This window comes from Andrena cerasifolii, chromosome 7 (genome assembly GCF_050908995.1).
Source record: "Andrena cerasifolii isolate SP2316 chromosome 7, iyAndCera1_principal, whole genome shotgun sequence".
Taxonomy (NCBI): domain Eukaryota; kingdom Metazoa; phylum Arthropoda; class Insecta; order Hymenoptera; family Andrenidae; genus Andrena; species Andrena cerasifolii.
In genome coordinates this window covers 5,534,827-5,558,260 of record NC_135124.1, presented here as the reverse complement: position 1 = coordinate 5,558,260, position 23,434 = coordinate 5,534,827, and the positions used below count along the sequence as shown (strand labels likewise).

Genomic DNA, 23,434 nt, shown 5'->3' with positions numbered 1-23,434 from the left:
GGGTGCAATTTTGGGGGAGTGTGTACGAAGGGAATTTGTGTTGTAATTTAGACAGTGAGAGCAGAAACGGACTAACCTACATTTTATCTGAATTTCAGTTGTAGGATTAATCGTATAAAATAGGACGATTTTTTTCAATGGGGCTTACAAGGGAAGATCCCGAACCCGAAAATCCAGAAAATTCTGAAACTTTGTGAAATTGTAGGGGATTTCCTTCTGACTGCAACGCAATTTTTGTTTGCTGAAGAAATTCACTCAAAGGGGGTGAAATTCACCCCTGAAACATTCGGCTATTTACTGATTTTGTGTTATAATTCGCGAACTGGAAGAGATAGAAAAAAAGTTTCCAGACAAAAGTTACTTCTTTTAATTAGATCTAGCATTTGGTAAAATATTATTTTATAATTCACGAGTTATAACACAAAATCGGAAAATAACCAGATTTTCAAGGATCAATTACACCCCCTTAGAGTGAATTTGGGCAGCAAACAAAAATTGCGTTATAATCAGGAGGAAATTCCCTACATATTCACAAAGTTTCAGAATTTTTTGAATTTGCGGATTCGGGATGTTCCCTTGTTATTCCGTTTTTGCTCTCAATGCCCAATTGTACCTATTGTCTTTTTTATTGCTTCGTGGTAAACGTTCGAGGGAAGACATATATTTCTTTTTCGGTTAAATCTGTCTTGTGTTTGATATTTTTGTATAATAGTGAGTCGAAAATGTGACAAATGGTTGAGGAATGGTGTGTCCCAGAATTGCTGGACTGTTTATATGTATAGAAACACTGAAATTAGGCTTTAATTTAAGAGATTTTTATTGATATCATTACACATATAGTATTTTATAATATAATATATATATATATATATATATATATATATATATATATATATAAATTAAAATAAAAATTATATAAATAACTATTCCACATTCATCATTTGAAAACGTATATATATATTCCATTTCGGAAATATTATATTAATATGTATATATATTTTATAATATAATATATATATATATATATATATATATAAATTAAAATAAAAATTATATAAATAACTATTCCACATGCATCATTTGAAAAGGTATGTCATATTTAGGAGAAGAAAAGAAGCCCAAGAGGAAGGAAGAAGTAAAAACGAAAGCACAATCTTGAGTTAACAGTCCCAGAAACACTTGCACACACATGTAACCCCATTTTGAGGCCGAAAGGCAAAAAATAAACCTATTTACTGCTACTATGTCACATTTATAAGAATTTAAATATATATTAATTACGTTAATAATGATCGGGGCGTTGTGAATTAGCCAACGAGACTAAAACTCGTGAAAATATTAATATTTCCGAAAAACAAAAATTATATAAATAACTATTCCACATTCATCATTTGAAAACGTATTATTCGTCGATTCTATTCGAACACAGCTACATTTCAATTCAACGTAAATCCTACAGAAGCGACTCGAACTGCAAATTTATGCCCAAGTGTATTGAAATTCTAGAAACTTGTCAAAATTGTTCGTTTAATTTAATTTAAATTTAACCTCATCTGATATCTACATCAACCTTCATTATTATCTAAATTAACGTCGTTCCTAATGGCCCAAATGGGTTGATGCATCCTTAAAAATAAAATAGAAAAAGAGGTTGCATTTACCTCTGATAATTGTGAGTTGTAGCATCTTCAAACACATCCACTAGCAGTACGCCGTACAGTACACTGTTTTTTGTTGTATGTTAAAACACAGTAATATTCCGACCGCGCATAAATATACGCTTTCTCTCCGTTTAAATCTTTCCTGTAATTATACTAATTTCTAATAATTAACAAGATCCTAGAACTGCTATATAAAAATTACCGCGATTTTCCGAAAAACAACTCGTCGGACTAGGTTCAGCATTTATTGCATTTATTCATTCCCCCTTCTTTTGCACTGAACAGTCGAAACACAGCAACATTCTAAATGCACCTTTTCCTTCCTTCGACTTTTATAGCTGCTAGTTAATAGAAGCTATTATAAATTCAAAGAACCTAAAGACCGTCCCGGTTGGGGTTAATTTTGGAGTCTTAAAAATCTCTTCGACGGCTGAAAGGTGCGATTTTATGATTTACAAAGTATTTCCCACGTATATTCTAAGCTACATTCTTCCTATAGTGCTCGTTGATGTCCACTCGATCCATTTGTTGCAACGAATATTGTATACAAACAATAAGCTTCCAATAAAAGTCAGATCAGAGGATTGGAAGCAACGTCTTTAGTCTGGACTAATTAAAACAATTTTTTACCCTTGAGAATCCACTCCATTCGTGCCTCACTTCTGTTACAATAACCACAAACGATCTACCAAGCAAAAGTACCTACAGTGGCTCGCATTAATATTCGGACACTTTTTAAAATCGCATAACTTTTTAAGAATTGGTCCAAACAACTTGAGTTTTTTTCAGAAGCTAGAAGGATTAGTTTGCTAACTTACGCGTTTCGTCGTTTTGAAGAAAAAAATGTATTTGGTTGGAATAGCGAAAAGAATAGTAAAGGTCGATTTTTAAACTTTTTTGTGAGCTTGTAATGAAAATTAAAAAAAAAACGTTTGTAGATTGCAGTAAGTTGTATACGTGCCTAAAATTTCATCAAAATCGGTTAACGCTGCTCCGAGCTACAAACGTTTAAAGATCGCAAAATAAGGTCGAGAATCGCGAAATTCCCAAAATCAGCGATTTTCGCCCTTATTCTGCGATCTTTAAACCTTTATAGCTCAGAGCAAGGTTAACCGATTTAGATGAAATTTTCAGCATGTATACAACTTACTGTAATCTAAAAACGGGTTTTTTGAATTTTCATTCCAGGCTCAGAAAGAATCGCGAAATTCCCAAAATCAGTGATTTTCGACCTTATTCTGCGATCTTTAAACGTTTATAGCTCAGAGCAACGTTAACCGATTTAGATGAAATTTTCAGCATGTATACAACTTACTGTAATCTACAAACGGCTTTTTTGAATTTTCATTCCAGGCTCAGAAAAAAATCTCGAAATTCCCAAAATCAGCGATTTTCGCCCTTATTCTGCGATCTTTAACTAATTTAGATGAAATTTTCAGCACGTATACAACTTACTTCAATCTACAAACGTTTTTTTTTTAATTTTCATTACAAGCTCACAAAAAAAGTTTAAAAATCGACCTCTACTATTCTTTTCGCTATCCCAACCAAATACAATTTTTCCCCAAACAACGAAACGCGTCACTTAGCAAACTAATCCTTCCAGCTTCTCAAAAAAACTCAACTTGCTTATACCAATTCTAAAAAAGTTATGCGATTTTAAAAAGTGTCCGAATATTAATCTGAGTCACTGTACACAGAAATTCCAGTAAACTGTAATTACAATCGCTCTTCTTTTTACGAAGTAGGTATCGCAAGATATCTTTCTTCTGTCCGAAGGCACCGCGGTCTAGCGGTCGGAGAGGCTCGTAGGAAACACACGAACCACCGTTCGCCTCGGTTCACAACGGTTCGGGCCGGTTCGAGCGCGAGGAAAGAGCGCGTGGCGTTCTCTAAGCGGCGCAGCTCCTATTTCCCAGGCAAACGGCGACGCTCCTCGCCGGGTACCTACAATTTTGAAAGTTGGAACACATTCGCGACCGAATTCATCCTGATTGCACGCCGCGCTAAATACCTGTTTAGCGATTCCGCGGCGTGCCACTTTCACGGCAAAAATCTGTCGAACATGCCCGTGGCTCGATTTCCAAACGGAGCATGTGCGGGACGACAATTTTAGCTTTTCCGTCCTGCGTGCGCAAATGTGGATCCGTCATCGAACACCTCCGGCGAGTCGCGCGCGCCACAGAAATCCGCAGCGAGAGGTGTCCCTCTTTTTCTCGCTCCTTTCTTTTAAGCTTTTCCTCTGCATCCGCTGCGCTGCCCCGGACTCGTCCGCCGTCGATCGCCGAATAGATCGTTCAACGAGCAACGGACCACTTGGGGTCGTGTCCTCGCGGCCCCCAGGTATACGGTGTGTCTAAATTCATCCGTGATTCGTCGCCGGGCAAAGCGAACAAATATGAGGCCCGTGGTGGCTCTCCACGGAGTTACCTCCATGACAAAGGCCGGTCAAACCTGCCTGACAACCTGTAAAATTCCTATGAATGAGCGCAACCTTCTCCTCTGGTCACCAGCGTGTCCGGGCTCTCTTTTTCGAGTGCGCGAGCTCGACCTCGTCCGTTATTAAATTCCTCGACCTCAAGAAGTCGGGACGCCTCGCCGCGGGATAAAAGGAGACCTCGGGGGCCCACCGGCCCGTGCCACGTGACAGGCCCAGCGTTCGATTCCGGCCACGCGGATAGACGTGGCCCGGGGATCCTCCGGCTCGGAACCTAGCGCGCGGGATTCTCGACCCGACGCGACGTCCCTCGTTAGCTTGTCGTTTCGCTGCCTCCTAGACTCGCGTAGACGGACTTTTAACTGACTCGGTCCGAGGATCACTTTTAGCGGGCCAGCGGTTATAAAACTAATAGGCTGTAAAGATTAACGACCATCGTTAAACCCGCGCGGTTTGAAATGGAAAGTATGTAGCTTAACAAAGGGGCCTTTCCTTTTTTCGCGGTAGCTTTTTACCTTTCTTCCGTGCGTGTGCCTCGGTGAGAGGAGATACACTGGCGTTCATAGGTATTCGGACATCACCTGTAGGTGTAGAAAATGTGATATTTGGTACAGGCTGAATACTTCTCGCTGCTTTTAAGTTGAGGAGTTATAACTGTCTAGTTGGGCGGCCGAAAAGAGGCGAATGTTTGCGAATTTTTTTTGAAAAAGTGGAAGCACATATTTTTATAGAACTTTTTGCAATTACAAGAACAACATTTAAGGAACATTTGGTAATTTTTTCGTAGGAAAATATTTAGGTTTGTAATAAAGTAACAACTCACATCCAAGAAGTATTTTTAAAAATATGGTTTTGCGGTGAGCAATGCCATTCGGAAGCGGAATATCTAAATCAAAAAGCAAAAAAGATTTCGTTAGTGTATTAATGTATCCTCTGATTAACGGAGGGAATTTCCGAAATATTAATTTAAAACAAAATGACGGCTATTTAAAGTTGAGATCGTGATTTTTTTAAGGCAATAAAATGAGCGATCTCTGTGAATTTTTTTCAAAGAAATGGGTGAATAAATCTTTTTGAAACTTTTAGGATATTTAATTGAATATCTAAGGAAGTCGAACAAAATTTTTTCCTGTAAAATAATTCGTGGATTTTCGGAAAATTGAGCGAATGACAGGAATTTAAAGAAGTTGCGATTTTTACAACAGATTTTCGCCCTTTATTATAGCATAGAAGTGATTAAATTTAAAAATATCATTAAATATGTTGGTTGATCCGATGCGTAATTTCATAAACAATATGAAATTGACTGGATTTTTGTTTCAGGCGAGTTCAACGGACGATATCCTGCACACCGATTCACTACTTCGACGCGGGGGACGTGAAGAAATACCTCCACAGTTTACAATACACGAATTACTTTACAGAAAACAAAATTTTCGCGACTTCTTTAAACGTTAAATTAAATATCTGAAAACTTTCAAAAAGATCCATTCAACCATTTCATTGAATTAAATTGACGAAGATCGCCTCATTTCCGTCGAGTTACACGAGTCTCCTCCCATTTGCTATCGTGCTGTAGCACATCTTTTTTAGAAGTAATGGAACTCTTACTCATTAATGAATTGATTTTCTACGTTGCAATAGAGTATGAACAAGTTTTATCTTTATAGCACAAGTATGGAAAGGTGCTTTTATTGTCTCAAGTTTTTGTTATCTTTACCTGCTGACAAAAGGTACAGTGTAAGGATACTCTTAAGTAATTTTATTGCTTAGTGAGTATTATGATTCCAAGCTTGCTGGACATTCAGTAAAAAGAGATGTATTGAACTGTTTCCTTCTTACTGACATTGCAGTGAATTATCTACTTGTTTCTGTGACCGTAACTATTTCAAGCTGCCTGTCTGTTCGCGCGAGTTCTGTACCTTCTTCTCGGCTTTCTTTCACAGATACTCCACAATTCGTGCGTACATGGCGATCCGTAAATGTCAATGAACCCTCCAATACGGTAAAAAGACATTTCGAAAAACGTTCAAACTTTGCTCCTGTTAATGGCGACTGTATTAAATGAAATGCAACTACCTAAGCAGTAATCGATTGTTTACAAGTAGCTTACTTACAATTTTTTTTTGCTGCCCAAATTCACTCTAAAGGGGTGAAATTAACCCCTGAATATTCGGCTATTTTTCGATTTTATTCTGAAGGACAATGGGATCCAAAAGTTCTTCGATTGTCGGTGAGCACAGTTTCGCGGTACAACAAAAATTGAAATTGTATGGAAAAAAATATTAAGCTGTTTCATAATTATTTAAACATCCACTTCAGATTTCTCGCGACACAAGGAATTTTAGAAAACATTAATATTTTTATTTATAACTTTTTCTAATTGTTTAAACAATTGGCAAAACTTCTGCGATTCGATAGATCTACTCAAAAGAAGTAACTTTCGTATCGAAACTTTTTTTCTATCTCTTACAGATTGCATGTTACAAAATAAAATCGAAAAGTAGCCGAATAATCAGGGGTTAATTTCACCCGGTTAGAGTGAATTTGGGCAGCAAAAAAAATTGCGTTGTAATCAGGAGGGAATCCCCTACGTATCCACAAAGTTTCAGAATTTTTTGAATCCTCAGTTTCGGGATCTTCCGGTGTTAGTGTTACTCAAATCTGATTTTCTACATTTTGAGCAAGTGCATCCCTCAAATTTTGTTTATTTAATTCTGACACATTTATATTATCCAAATTTCGTTTTCTACTTTCTGCTACGACAGCGTTACAGAAATTTCACTCGCTATCTCCAAGACACCTATATTATTTAAGTCCCATTTGCCAATTAATTTCTGTCCGCGAAATCCGACGAAATGAAACTTCCGGGTAGCTCCTCCCTTGGACACCAAAGAGACCTCGCTTTAGGCACCGAGTTCCTCGCCCCATTCCCCAAACGGATCTGCTGCAACACGGCCAGCGTATCGCGCAAAGTGGCCGAAAGGCCGTGGACGATTTGCCGTGTCACTGAATCGTGGAAGCGGCGGTAGGGTCAGTCGATCGAGTTTCCTCGCGCGGCAAGAAAAAACGGTGCTGGTTATAAGGACACGGCGGGCATTAACGAGGTGCCGAGGAGCAGGATTATCCGCGACGATGAGGTCAAACACATTCTCGATCGTCAAGGTTGCACAAGCGGCCCCGCTAGTACGCGCGTATCCGCTCGCGCGCTACCTCGCGGCCGCCCTCGGCCGCGGTGCGCGTTACGCATTTGCATAGCCGCGACTGTTCTTTAAACTTCTAACTCGAGTAGCCTGGCCGTCCTTGTCGGATGTCTCAATTTTCCGCGCGGTATGCAGCAGCTATGACTAATACGTCCGCGTATCGCAACGCGCCAGAAATGGCAATCGCGGTGTGTTACGACAGCCGCTGACGGCTTGAAAAAATCATCAGCCGGACGAGCTGGATACGTTCGCCTTTCGTTCCCCGTTGGCTCTTAGGGCCATTTCGCACGGGGCACTTCTCTGTGCCTCGCGATTGGTTGCTTCCTGCAGCTCTTCACCGCATGTTGCTGGAGGATCCACGGAGGGATGATTGTTGGCGGAGGGCTGAAAACTCGCAACGTCTCCGTCTGTGAGACATAGGACACCCGCTGTGTCTGTGCGCAACGTGGTATTTGGCCCAGATAGGGGAGACCGGGTATGGTTGTCTCGTTTTCTTATCCTGATTTTTTTGGGGGTTATCGCTGCAGGGAAGTTCATTCAAACTTAGATTATTGTAAACTACGTACGTCTGGCTTTATAAAAAAAATTGGCCCTGTGGATTTTGTCAACCAGATTAGGAGATAATTCACATTATTTTTGCAGCAACTATTTTGTGGCAACATACCCCGAGGTCGGGTTGGATGCTCAGTCAGGAGGCCGAAAGAAAGGGTGGTCTTTGGAAATTTTTTACTCGAAAGCTATAACATATTTGTCAAAAAATCTTTTTTCCTTTTAAGGATTGCATCTATATATAATTATATATATATATGTATTCCATACAGTGTAAGGTATCAAACGGAATAATTTTCATTAAGGGGAGGTTCTGGTCTAGAGCCCCAAAAATAGGTGATATTTAGGAATTAATTAAAGGAAAACTACTATATATAATTTAATGGGACTTGTTGCATTGTATTAAGGATGTCTTATGTTATAGAAATATATTTTTTGTTTTATAATTAATCAGTGCAAACAGCCCTGGGGAGTCGTTAAAGTTAAGGCGTCAAAAAATTGATCCAAATCGGTGGGACCTGTATCTCTAAAAGTTATTATCCGATTCGACTGAAACCTCTTTTATTTTGAAGATTATTCTATTTTCTAGGGGGGGAACTAAAAAAAATTACAAAAATTACATTTTTTTTAGAAAATAACGACACTTCACGTTTGAAATCACTTTTCCCTGTATTTTTCGTCCTTTCAACGCCTTTAAAAATTATAAATTTTCAACTTTTTGTAATTTTTTTAGTTCCCCCCCTAGCCAGAAGTATATTCTTCAAAATAAAAAAAGTTTCAGTCGTATCGGATAATAACTTTTGAAGATACAGGTCCCACCGTTTTGAGAACACTGTTTCGAGAAAAACGCATTTGAAGTTTTACGTGAGCGCCGGAGTGGACAGTTGTTGCCCATACGTTTGCCGCTACTCAAATGCCTATAACTTGGGGAATTTTACGAATTTCAACAAATCCTTTTAAACACGTATTCCTAAAAGATTGAACATTCGAAAAATGAAATAAAAAACAATCGACATTTAGACCAGAACCTCCCCTTAAAGTTTTACGTGAGCGCCGAGTGGCCGGGTGTTACCCATGCATTTGCCGCTACTCAAATGCCTATAACTTCGGGAATTTTACGAATTTCAACCAATCCTTTTAAACACGTTTTCCTAAAAGGTTGAACATTCGAAAAATGAAATAAAAAAAAAATCGACATTTAGACCAGAACCTCCCCTTAAAGAGATTTAGTACTTTTATGATGATTGATCAGGATTTTACTTCACACTCGGCACGTGTTCCGTATGTATATTAATTTGTTGTATATGTAAGGTGTATTCCTCAAAGTATGGCAAGAATATTCAAAGTTCGAAGTTTCGTGTTTTGGAAATCCTACAACTAAAAGCGCATGTAAATGTGAAGCCTATTTGAATAGCTTATCGTGGAAATAAGTAAAACTTAGTGGAAATGCATACACGTGTCTGCAATTACTGTAGAGAATAGACTTGAACTGTCACTGTAGCTTAATTACAGTTTCGCGTTTACGTATGTGTGTGTATGCACCTGTATCGGGGGTATAAAAAAGAGCGAGACTTCGAACTCGATTTTCTTCAAATATTTTATACTGTGTGCTCTACACGTTTGGCCTAGCGGACAAAAAAGTTATTGTTGTTATTTTTTAGCATACACTTGGGACTGTGGTATGTTTAATATGCATATTCTGGTGGAGAATTTAAAGCTGTATAAAATCCAGTTAAAGTTGAAATTATTTAACTGACAAACAAAAGTGTTATATGACATTGAACGGGGTAACACAGTTTTGGGGCCGACAAAGTAGTTACCACGTTTAGTAACTTTTTAGGTTGTCCTAAAAGCAAAAGGTGCCCCCACAGAATATTAATTTTTTTTATTAATATTCAAAAGTGGTAACTTGTTGTTGGCTTTAAAAATGTGCTGTCTTGTTTAATGCTATGTAGGGTTTTTGTTTATTAGTTAAATAAATTCAACTGTAACTGGGTTTTATACAGCTTTTAATTCTCTTTCAGAATATATATATTAGGCACGTACTGCAGTTTTGAGTTGGTATTGAAAAGTAATAGAAGTAGGGTGGTTCGAAAAAGTGGTAACTTTTTTTTTGTCCGCTACTGTAGAAGTATGAATTGGTAACCTCTGATAATACTGATATCTTCGGTTAAGGTCTTTTCCCCACGAGACACTTTTATGGCAAGCTATTAATGTTTGGTATATATGCATGTTACAGTAAAATCGTTATTTCAGCGAATGTATATATTCGCCAGTTAATGTATGCACACACTGATTTGATTACTTAGGTAAAATATTCGATCCATGGCGATTGGCGACCCATCCATACAGATGCTGGTTCAAATCCACAACCTTCTTCGCAAGCTAAAATTTTTTTACAGGAAAACTAGGAAGAGGGCGCTTTTTTACCGTCTGGGGGTGTTGTGTCCTACGAGACGTGGCGAGCCCCCTACCCTTTCTACAGTAGTAGTTGAAAAAAGTCACCATTCAAATTGAAGCACTTTTGTTTTGACTCACTTTCCCTAATTGTAAGTCAGGATGAAAATGTATACATCTACTACTTAGTGACAGTATAAATTTCATTTCTTGTGAACTCATTCAGTGACTCAAACAACCCCTGTGTACCAAATTCTGTGTGATCCACTTAATTTTTCGATCTTGCCAGTTTGGCCACGAATAGTAAAAAAAAAGCCGTGCCAGTTAACCGGTTAAGGAAAAAGATAGTTCTTAGGTCTTCTGTTCTTGATAAATGAGACGTATAATAATTTCACCTGTGCCACCATATATCTATTTATTTTTACTATCTTGACAAAATATCTAATTGACCTATCATTGATTTAATTTGATTTCAATCTAGATATTTCAACCACTCTACAACTAGTGTTTACTTCTTCAGTAACTTAATAGTATAATCTCGTTTATTTTAATGAGCGATGTTAGTTGTCATCGTATACAATAATTGACATTTGCCCAATATTGGATGTGAGTGATCATTGCAATGAAACAGGTGGCACGCAGTTTTATTAAACATTACTTTGCTTGCAAGAGAGCAGGTGTTCCTATATGAAAGATGTTGTTGGAACAATAAACAGAGATTCCCTCTGTCGCAGCTTTTGGTTTAATGCAGCCGTATATTACAGAGGAGCCTTGAAAATTATTGTAAATAATTTAAAAGTTTCGAGTGTCGCTTGTCCCTTATCCTCAATCAAATTCTTATCATATTCGTTGTGTTTATTTGGCCTTCGAGCAAACACTCCCATGGTTCGCCTTAAGAATTTCAGACCTTGGTTAAGCAGACAATAATTTTGCAACATGTGCGACGGTCTGACGAGTATCGAGGCAAATATCACAGCTGCGCATGGCAGTTTTGAAGGATGTAAGAAATATAGCGCTGTAACGACGTTAAATTATAAACTACTTTGGAATTCACGTAGAATGTTAATTCACTTTCAAATTATTTGAGTATAACAAACCATAACACGTGACGTAAAATAATTCCATTAATCCGAATAAGCTACAATTTTGAAATACAATTATTTTTCTAACAATACTTTCTAACATCGTTACATCTTAATACTTTATTGAATCTCCAAGTATAATATTCCGTATTCCACTTAAGAAACGGATAGGTAATCGTATCTCGATAAAAAGAGCAAGATAAGCGACTCCAACTATTGCATTGCGTATAGTTGTCCATGTCACGCAACTTCTCTTTAAACGATGTTTATCACAAAACTAATACTTTACGAGTAATTCAACATAGTCATGCTGGGTGTCATACTCTTTATAATTCTAAATAAATATTGTTATACAGGGCGAGTCACATAACATGTCCACCCTGAATAACTTCTAAAGTATGACATTTAAAAAAGCAGTGAATTTTCTCTGATTATTAAGCTTTGTTTGTTCTAAACTTAATAATAATAACAGGGGTGTGGAAGTCAACGGCCATCACTTTGAGCACCTGCTGTAACTAAGGTAAATAGTGAGACTAATTATTAGGTTTTGGACAAATAAAGCTCAATACTTTTTCATAGAAGATTCACTGCTCTTATAAATTTCAATGGTAAAAGGTACGCATAAAATCGCATTCTATTTAAAAAATTCAAGGTTACCTTGATATCTCGTAAACAAATAGGTTACTTAACCCTTCTGGTCACACTGGGTCCAATAGTCCCGCTTTTTAACTTTGGAGCTTGATACCGGTAAGTTCCTGGCTTTCCTTCCCGATTTTTTTGGTACATGTTGTCATTTCGTTTCTTACTAAAACGCGACTATTTCATATTCTACAATGTTCAAAGTGTGTGTTATAATTTTTGAGAATCGCTTGCACTGATACAGTTCGTACGGTAACTGTTTACAAATCGGCTGGGTCCATCGGACCCAGTGTGACCACCGCGGAACTTTACAGAAGTGTGACCACGAAGGGTTAAAAAAAAACCCGTTTCAACATTACATATTCCCTTCGACACCGTGCAGTTTCTATATACCTAAAGTACTTTTTTCTAGAGCACATACTGTAGAAGTTATTCGAAGTGGACGCTTGGGCGGAGGGGAAAATTTAAATTTGAATTTTCAGTTGGCCTGGGTGCGGGATAGTTGTCTTTTGATTCACCAAACACAGCTGTAAAAATTTTTTGGGAAAATATTCATGTCTGCAGGTTCCTTTTGCTCCTAAAAATGAATATCTAATCATACTATATAGGCGAAAATTTAAATTTGAATTTTCAGTAACCAAACACAACTGTGAAAAAAATTGGAAAATATTTATGTCTGCAGGTTCCTTTTTCTCCTAAAAATGATCATATAATCATATAATCATATCTTAAAAACTTTCGAATGGTAAACTCAAGCTGATTGTGTCTAGCTAATCCAGATGAATGTGACTATTTTCACAAAAAAAAATTTTTTTTTTATAAAATCAGAATCTAAATTTCGGGCGAAGCCGATGATGTGCTCCTTTCCAAAAAAAATTTACAGTTGCTTTTGGTTAATCAAAAGACAACTATCCCGCACCCAGGCCAACTGGAAATTCAAATTTAAATTTCCGCCTATATAGTATGATTACATAATCATTTTTAGGAGAAAAAGGAACCTGCAGCCATGACTATTTTTCCAAAATTTTGTTACAGTTGTGTTTGGTTAATCAAAAGGCAACTATCCCGCACCCAGACCAACTAAAAATTCAAATTTAAATTTCCGCCTATATAGTGTGATTACATAATCATTTTTAGGAGAAAAAGGAACCTGCAGCCATGACTATTTTTCCAAAATTTTGTTACAGTTGTGTTTGGTTAATCAAAAGGCAACTATCCCGCACCCAGGCCAACTGAAAATTCAAATTTAAATTTTCGCCCATATAGTATCGCTCCGCCCTAGTGGACACGTTACGTGACTCGCCCTGTATATCGTCAGAGTAAACATCATAGAACGACGATACCAAAGCACGCGCCGTGATACATCGTTATACCCTACAATTTACAACCATACAACAATCATATTGACGATAATTATGATTGTAGCCACGATTGCTGCGATCGTTGGCCAAAACTAAAGCATAAAAATACAGCAGACCATCGTCGAAAGAAATCCATTCTCATAAACGGAACGGATGCCATCATGCTTAACACGATTCGACGACAAAATCATCATGCCTGACGCCCATTATGCCACGCCAAGCGGGACCGTCGTCGAATTTGATCGACCCAGCCAACAAACTCCAATTACGATTCCGCACGATCGAACCGCACTGCAGAATAAACGGACACGGCGATCGTGCATCCGCGTCCAATAATCCCCAAATCATTATCTTAACGCGCGGCACGCGTGCACGCGCGCGTGTTGCGCAACCAGGCCCTTACATAATGCACGTTACGTTAGGCGCTCTAGCTGCGATTAATCTGTTTTTACGAGCCGTCCAAGTTTCCTCTAGCCCGCCACCTTACTTTTCGACAGGACGCTTTGGGCATCGCCCGGTAAATTAGCCCCTCGACAGTTCAGTGTTCACAGTTCAAGTATCGATAACACGTATCGGCCCATGTATTCATGCACCCATTTCATGACCTCTTCTTTTGCACACCATGCACAATATTAATTAATATAATTTAATCTCTAGGGTACTCATGAAATCAATACGAATAGTTATTCTAATCGATGCATTTGGTGTCGATGCGACTGACATATTATCATTGGTATCGATACTTAAATCAAAAATGGAATTTAAAAATGAAAATATTAATATATAAATAAATCATTTATTTAGTTCACACATGCCGAATGCCGATGGCGTTGGATGTATTAGTTGGAAAGTATCGATATTCCGATATATCGATACTGTATCGCCATAACTAGTAACGGGGGATTACTGTAGTGAGCTGAGCTTGTGGCAGACCCCAAATAAAAAAGGACACAGAAATTTGTAAAGTCGACACTACATCAACCTCTATGAAAATTTTGTTCCTAGGTAATGTATACAATAATAGAAACGTAGAAGGTGAAACTATTATAATAAAATTAATTAGAAATTCAGTTTGCAAACTTAGACAACCAAAAATTTTGCAGCGAACTTTGCGTGCCTGGGGTCACTCATGACCCCAGGATACCAGTTAAGGGTTAAGGCCCTTAAAGGCCCTAAGCACTTAAAAGATTTCGAGGCCTCCTTATACAGGGTGGTCACTTCAACGAATGTACGATTTCTTATGCATTTCCAACAATTTGACTAAAAAGTGTTTCTAACGAAAGTTAGACTTCAAAATTCACAAAATTAGTAGAGTCCCCCCTCTTTCTCCTGATGCCCTAAGTCCGTGCTTATTTTGCTTATTGGTTAATCCAGCACTGCCGGTTAGGGGTGGAACAAAATTTGAAATATAATATTCGTACAATTTGTGATGCTCTATCGCGCTACCAAAAGTAAATTAAAGTTACATTTAAAAAAAACGCGGTAACTTTAAGGGCTGATTTCACCCCTTCAGAGTGAATTTCCGAATAAAGAAAAGCTGCCCCGTGCATACTTCCCTATGCTCCGCATCTTGAGCTTCGTTAAAACATGAATTTTCGGGCAGGGAACGTTTCCTTGTCACACACCGATTCCTCTGCCGTCCACCCTCCCAGGGTTAACAACGTCGCAGCCCTCGCTTCATGACTCCAACATGAACAATTACAGCATCTAAGTGCCGGTCCAGAATCTAGGAGGGCACGTCCAACGGATCATAGAACTGTCCTACCGAAACTAGGCCACCTGCCGAACTTCGGACCCGCAAAGAGTGCACTCGGTTGCACCAGGTTCGCGGTGACCGATGGCGATGCATTCGGCGGCGGCGGTAAATAATCGTGACTGTCGTGAAACGCGCGAAACAATCGAATATTATTAGGCGCGCCTCCAGCAGGAAACAAAGTGAAAGTCGCCGCAACGGTGACGCGTGAAAAAGGCCTGAACGCATCCCGATCCGCTGGCGCGTAAGTACGCGGGCTGGAAGTGCTGGAATACCGCCGAAGGTTTCGAGCAAAGTCGCGCGATGGCCGCGCGACGGAGGCGCGCGTGTGCGCGCCAGGGCCGTGCAAACACGCGTGCCCCCTCGTGAGAACCTATATCGGCCTGGGAACATTATTCATACGCTGGCCGCGACGGCTGAGACGCGGGCGCGCGTCGAAAGTCGCGGCGCAACCCCGCTCCGCGAGCGGAAAGGCGATGTTTATGGATGATGAATTGATCCTCGAGAACACGGGGGCTTCCACGGCGACGGGCTCTCGCGGTTAATAGCCGTCGCGGTCGTACTCCACGTCAGGATGCAGGCTGGGTATCAGGATGCAAGCTCTCGATATCAGGATGCAGCCGCGACGTCTCTTCGGAGAATCATTCGGACATCCGAATCCGAGCTACTAGGCCCGGTGCAGACGAGCGGTTAGCGGCAATCTGCCGCGCGCGTTCTAGCGGAACTTAAAGAGTCACCCGAAAATGAGGCCCTTTTTAGCCCATTTTTGGTCCCACGATTTTGGAACGGAATTTTGTGCCAAATGATAGCTTATGATGAGACATCAATCTTGATCAATTTTCAAGTTCAGGTGATAATTAGTTTCTGAGATATGGAGGTGAAAGAAGTGAAAATTCGTTAACGCGTCAGCCCATACGCTTCGGTGTACGAACTTCTATGTCAGTCCGATAATTTAAACAATTATTTCCAGGGGTTTTGCTGACTGCTAATAACGAATTTGAACTTAGATTGTCGAAATTCACGAAAAAAAATCAAGTGGCCAATTCAACATTGTGGACGATTTATTAAAAACGCACCTACTACACAGACATTTATATTTCTTGATTTTTTTTTTGGTGAATTTTGAAAATCTAAGTTTAAATTCGTTAGGGGCTATTTCTTGGGTCACTCTTTAGGTATACGAAACAATTCACACGGGACGCGAAGTTTTGCGGCTACTGATTTTTGCACGAAAAAATCAGGATTTTCAAATTCGACAATACTTTCTGATATCATCGATCTTATATCATCGTAATTCTAGATGGCCCTTCGTTTTTATATCCCTATTATTATCGTGAATTAATCGACGTTTACATTAGGAAAACCAGAGGAACTTTTCGGGATACCTAAATATTTTATGCTGCAGTCGTCGCGGTGATTAATAAAAACACGCTTCACTAGGAATCACTTAACATCATCTTGGCATTTAAATACGCATTAATATCGAAGCAGAGCTGTAAATATTCGAATACGAATAATTTCTTCGAATAATGATTCAGCATTTAAATACATTACGTCTCTAAATTTAAATAGAGTTTATACCTTTCGTTGCAAAATTCACCAATTTACCAAAGATTAACAAAGTTTCAAATTTTGTGTTCGAAAAACAAATAAATGTAAAGGCCAATATGAAAAGAATTATTATGAAATTATTATAATTATAATGATTATTCGGTAACTAAAGTCTATTCTGTTCAATCCGAAATTCGATCACTCTGATTATTCGAATATGTACTCCTAATTATTCGAATACTCCTAATTATTCAAATCTCAATTTCGAATTCTTTGGTATTCGAATATTCGTATATTCGAATACCTCGATTATTCGAATATTCGTATATTCGAATACTTCGAATATTCGTATATTCGAATACTTCGATTATTCATATATTCGTATATTCGTATATTCATATATTCGTATATTCGTATATTCGTATATTCGTATATTCGTATATTCGAAGACTTCGATTATTCGAATATTCGTATATTCGAATATTTATATATTCGTATATTCGAATACCTCGATTATTCGAATATTCGTATATTCGAATACCTCGATTATTCGAATATTCGTATATTCGAATACCTCGATTATTCGAATATTCGTATATTCGAATACCTCGATTATTCGAATATTCGTATATTCGAATACCTCGATTATTCGAATATTCGTATATTCGAATACTTCGATTATTCATAGATTTGTATATTCGTATATTCGTACATTCGTATATTCGTACATTCGAATACTTCGATTTTTCGAATATTCGTATATTCGAATACTTCGATTATTCGAATATTCGTAACAGCCCCAAAGCTTGCAGTTCCTAATAATTCGTCAATTAACAGAAACATATTTTATTTCATCATCAATACCTTCTAAAATCTTCGATGAAGATAATTAGAATCATTTCCAAAGGGAAACATCTTAAACTACTTTAAACTATTTTCCCTAACCCTTAACAAAACTAGTTACCCACCAATAAACGCTACACCCACTTCTACCCATAGGTAAGTATACAAAGAAGAAACAACTGATTCTAAGTCTTCTACGCCATATTCTTCAAAGAATCATTAACTGTGGATATCGGAGGATTTCTCAGGTCCCGATCAGACGCGTTTCAAGAGTATCCACCCACGCAGCCGCACAGTGCCGGGTTTCCCTACAAGCAGCAGCGTTGTGTGCACAAGTAGCCCGAAGCCGCGCGCTCTCCGCGGCGCTACGCATCGGGATTCTTCCTGGTATGCGCATCGGTGCTCACCGTGAACGCATGCATCATTCGCTCGTAAAGACATCTGCGCCGAGCGCATACGTGCCCGCGCGTACTTGCGCGGAACGGCGACGCGGCACCAGCAATTCGTCCTCTCGCCGTTCCTATCGTGGGGCCGTGCTTTTAAACACTATCAGCGCCGTTCGCTGATAACGAGCACCGACAGAGATAAGGTACGTCGTCGGTTCACTGGGCTACCGTCGCCTCTTCAATCGAGCGTTCGTTCTGGAACGTCCAATCGAAATCCTTCACCTCGACGTTCAATAAACCAATACGTGCCCGTTTCGGCAGAATTAGCAAACATTTCGGCAATGACACCGACGGCAAACCGTGGAACGTTAAGGCCTTTTATTACGCGAGAAACTAACGAGGAATTGCTAATCCTTTAATTCTCCGCGCTGGCTATGCAACCCTTGTGGTAGGTGGATTAATTGACAGAATTAGTGGTAGGTGGAAAAATGTAAAAAGAAAAAGAAATTTGAAAAAGACCCTAAGTGGAGGTGTCAGCAAATTCACCCACTCTTTCCAAGTTCTAACTCTTGGAGATTGCGCATTGGTGGAACAATTCCAGCGATTGAATACCGAATGCAAATCGTGGCAGATATGGGGACGTTATGTGGCAGTGCTCCGATACGGCGGCGGATGTAAACGAAAATTGGGTACCGAATAATGATGAGAATGTGTGCTGTTATATAGTTGACACTTAGCATTGGTAACACAGCGCAACTGTCGTAGTTAGCATATCCCAATAATAGTACAATAAGAGTATTTTGGTCAGCTAGTTCATGTCGAACCCTGATGTCACGAAGCCTCGTTGTTCGGACACAAAATACTACAACAGCGCTTTCATGTATAGACAAGTGGATGGAAATAGTAAATGAACTCAGTGCCTTTATCGCGAACCTTCTCTATAACGATATACAATGTGTTGCATATTATATGAATTTACGAGTATACTATACACTGCCATGTGGTACAGATTGAATTCTGCTTTTATTTCTTTTTAACTTAAAATACCAAATAAAGGAAAATTTATTAGAGTTCTTCAATAAATTTGCTACGTTGTTCACAATTATTTCATACAGAGTAGGTGACCTAATACTTATGAACGACAGTGTAACTGAGTGTAGTAATTTATAAGCGGCTTGCAGAAAATTCATTCTTACCACATTATAATTGGAGTTGATATAGCTTAGGTTCGTAGAAGAACGAGAGCTCGGTAGCAACAAATTTCGGAATATGTCCCGATTTAATTACCAAAACAATGACCGCAGTCTTGCTACAGAGAGTATGCAGAATTCTCGAGAAAAGAAATATTTTTCGATTCAGTGTCCATTTGATTATGTTAACTGACTAATCTTTCGTAGCTCTGACTCACTAGAGTCGGACCAGCTGATAAGCTCCTTATAGCAGCCATTTCCCAAACGTATTATTCATCACCGTGCTCACTTACCATTTCAAAGTCTGAATCCGTACTCGCTCGTCTAGTAGCAAGGGCTAAAGGTGCAAATCCACGATGAGACAAAAATATCGCGTCTCGCGTGAAGCTTGAATCTCCATTATTATTATTCTTTTATTTCCATTTTATTGTCGCCGAGATTTTTGTCTCGAGATGGAAAAGTCTCGTGTAAAATCTGAGCGTGGATTCGGGTTCATTTTCACTTTGGTAAAAATATTTTAAGAGTGAAGACTTACGCTTTAAGGCTCAAAGTCCAAGAGTAGGGTAGACCGGGGGCAGTAGTAACAGGGGTGCGATTGTAACACGTTAAATATCTCAAAACATATGATAGATATTAACACAAATTTTGGATATTTGATGAAGAATGACATTTCGAATACACACGTCCATATCCTAGCAGTATAGATACAAAATAGACATGCATAGTGAAGAAAATAACTTTTCGATACCCTAACTTTTCCTTACTGATTTAAAATTGTAATATAAATACTCCCTTTGCAAGTACGTGTTTTCTCTATTTTTTTAATATTTAACCTGGCCTTTGTAAAATAATACTGACCGTTAGTTATCTCTTTTAAGTGTCTAGTTAATTAAAATTTATAATTTAAGTTCAAAAACCTAACCATTAAATCCTTTCCCTAGTAGCATTTATTGTTGGCATTTGATGGCCAATTAATTCCCAACTTGGGGATACTGTGGGCCAACCAGAAATGCTACTAAGGTTATCGAACGTTCCTAATCGTTACATACAATTAATTACATTTTTTAGAGGGTTTATTTAATATAACATGACGATTTCTATACTTTTACAGACAATCTCTGGAGTAGACTATTATATTATGCTGCAGCTAAAAGAAATTACTTGCGAAATATATTATTACCTAGACTGTGGCTGGTCCAAATACTTTTGGATCCAAAGTTCTGCGATTACCCTCAAGTACTTCATTTTTATCACCAATTTGTTGAAGACTAATCATCAACGTAGAAGGCCTTTAACCCTACAGTGCAAAGGATTGGCCACATCGTTTGGTGTAACTTTAGGAACGACGTGAAACTCACATCCTTGCTCAAAGAGATCACTTGGAACACTACGTACACTCTGACGTAACTTTCAAGAACTATAAACTTGAGAAGAAAGCGTTTGTGGACTTACGTTCGCCATGACATTTCGTCCGTGGTAAAGTATGCAGCTAGAGTTGGACGAAGTATTTTAAGGACATTGACTAGTATAACATAGCAATTTAGGGAGGGCGAGGTGCTGTGGTAGTATACTGATTAAATTCAAGCGAAAGTGTGGTGCACTGTGGTGGAAAATGTGGGTGAGATTTGGCACTATAATACAAGGGATGATTCTTAAGGGGTTGTACCTAGTCAGGAGGCCGAAAAGAGGCGACTGTTTGTGATTTTTTTTAAAAAAAGCGGAAGCATATATTTTTACAGAACTTTTTGCACTTTAAAAGGCAACATTTAAAGAACATTTGGTAATTTTTTCGTAGAAAAATATTTATGTTTATAATAAAAATACAACGACATCCAAGAAGCCTTTTTAAAAACTACTGCACCAAACTTTCTGAATTTTTTTTCCATTGCATAGTTACGATTTTATCAACGAAAAAAGGTTATTAATGATATCCATGAAGCCATTTTTCGTTGATATAATCGAAACTATAAAATGCAAAAAAATCCCAATTCAGTAGATTTTTATATAAAAAATAAGCCCACAAATTTTCAGAAAGATTGGTACTGTAATTTCTTAGATATCTTGCTCACCGTTTTTAAAAAAGCTTCCTGGATGTCGTTGTATTTTTATTATAAACGTAAATATTTTTCTACAAAAAAATTACCAAATATTCTTTAAGTGTTGCTCTTTTAAGTGCAAAAAGTTCTATAAAAATATATGCTTCAGCTTTTTAAAAAAAATTCGCCCTTTTTCGGCCTCCTGACTAGGTTTACCCCCTTAAACAGTGGTTGATACAAGTGCCGTCAAAATTTTAGGGCGTATGCAGAATATTTATTCAAAAAAATATTCTATTCAAGAGGGGCGTTGTATTCAGAAAAAAAATTGTCCTTCCACTGAAAGCCTTAGGAAAGCCCCAAAGACAGTCCACTCTTTTATAGCATGTTATAATTTTTGTCACACGGAATAATTGCTTGGAAGCAAGTCGAAAGGTCTGTCACGTAACGTTATTTAAATAATAAACGCGACTTTAATTCTATACTGTATTACAAGTGCATCTTTGCAAAGGGTAATTGAACTTTTTAGTTTCAACTTCTTACTAAGCCGAGAATTTAGAAGATCATTTCATCCCGACTTTATCAGAATGAAAATACAAAGTATAACATGTTATTGGAGAAAAAAAGTAATTATCCTTGAGACTTCCCTAACGTAACAATTACTGTACTAACAAGAGTTCTCCATACAACTTCCTGCTTTGCACACAATCACATTCATCAATTTACATAAGTTCCTCCACACAGTCACATGTAGCAATATAAAGCAGCAACGTTCCCACGATAATATATCAACGAGCAAGTACACATAGGATCTTCAAAAGCTGCAGTGTTCTGCAACAGAGGAGCTTCAAGGAGCCCCCCTAGTTCGACGCTCTGAAAATAAGGCAATTTTTAGGAATTATTTAAACGAAAAGTATCGAGTATTATAATTCCAAACTTTGTATATTTATTAATTGACATTCGGAGAATGTGCTGAAATTCCCAAAAAGTGCTTTATTTCCAAAGCGTCGAACTAGGGAGACCCCTTAAATGACAGACCCCTCAATTTGGCAAACTTTCCTCACAGACCTGATGATATTCTGTCACATGTAGTTAAATTTGCCTGAGGCTTCGTGAGGCTAATATTATTTGCGAACGATATGGACAATCCTATGCCAGAATATACAGAAGTTTAATTTTTTATTCTCACCAAAGGAATTTGCAAACTCAACACTATTTATCTTTTCGTTATATTGACTGTTTACCATTGTGTCAATTTGACACCAAGAGGCAAATTAAGTTGGGAAACTGAGGGAGGGATGGTTGATAAGATCTCACGCAACAATAACAAGGTAGCGTTGTATTTTCAAGCATAAACCCCCGTAGCGAAGAAAATTTACCCAGCCGAGCAGCACACTGTGAAAGAAACAGATTCCACCCTCCAGCTGATTCGTTCCAGCAGAGAAATGTGTGAACTAATCGACTCGGTATCAACAATGGCGAACGATGCTAACGAATAATTGAGAGACTCAGGTTCCCGTTCCTGTATTCTAGCCGCAGGAGGGAGCAGGACGTTGAGGATCGAACGTCAGGAGCTGGCGAGGTGACTGAATAGCTTAAAGGTCGACCGCCTATATCCACCGACTGAACAATATCCCGTGGGAATCCTTTTCCTGATTGAAGGAGGCCGCGATAGCTGTTGTTGCGCGCTACCTGCACACTTTCCTCCGCGCGCAACTTTGAGAATCCTTCCGCGAGAGGCGAGGTATAATGGAGGATACCCGATCGCAGTCCTTCGACAGGAAAGTATTCGAAGACACAGGGCACCGAGTAACGCGGGGCAAGTAAGTGAATGCATACTTCGCAGAGGCGTATCTCCTCCCTGTTTAACGACGGAACGAAGAAGGTCGAACGCAAGTGTCCAAGTTCTGTGCAACTTATCGGTGATTTCGCGCAATCTTCGCTGCAACGTACTTCGCTGCAGGTGGGGTTTATCGAGTCTTTAAACATTTTTTGGATTTCCGCGACAGAGTCAAGTGATATTTATTGCTTGTAGTAGTTGAGTACGTTTCGTTGGGTGTGCTGTTCGCTGGGAGGAATAACTTGTTGAATTAACTTCATTGATAAGAGCACCGAAGTGTAGGTAATGGAGGTGAGGTGTGATTGTAGAGACTGCAGGAAGCGGGGATGGGTTATATGTGTGTATGTGGGGGAGTTATGCCGAAAGTTACCAACCCTCGATGATCTGAAACTGACGAGGGAAGATCGCTAACCCGGATATTCAAAAAATTATGAAACTGGGGATATTTAGTAGGGCGGAGCGGAAAATTTAAATTTGAATTTTCAGTTGGCCTGGGTGCGGGATAGTTA

General features: G+C 38.7%; 1 long non-coding RNA gene across 1 annotated transcript in view; it reads left to right on the top strand.

The window, feature by feature from the left end:
- The first annotated feature begins 2,562 nt into the window (after positions 1 to 2,562).
- The window catches only part of LOC143371528 (uncharacterized), a 114,228-nt gene continuing 93,356 nt past the window's right edge, over positions 2,563 to 23,434 (top strand). The window contains exon 1 of the long non-coding RNA XR_013086035.1: positions 2,563 to 2,688. This is a non-coding gene — a long non-coding RNA (uncharacterized LOC143371528). The remainder of the gene's footprint in view (positions 2,689 to 23,434) is intronic.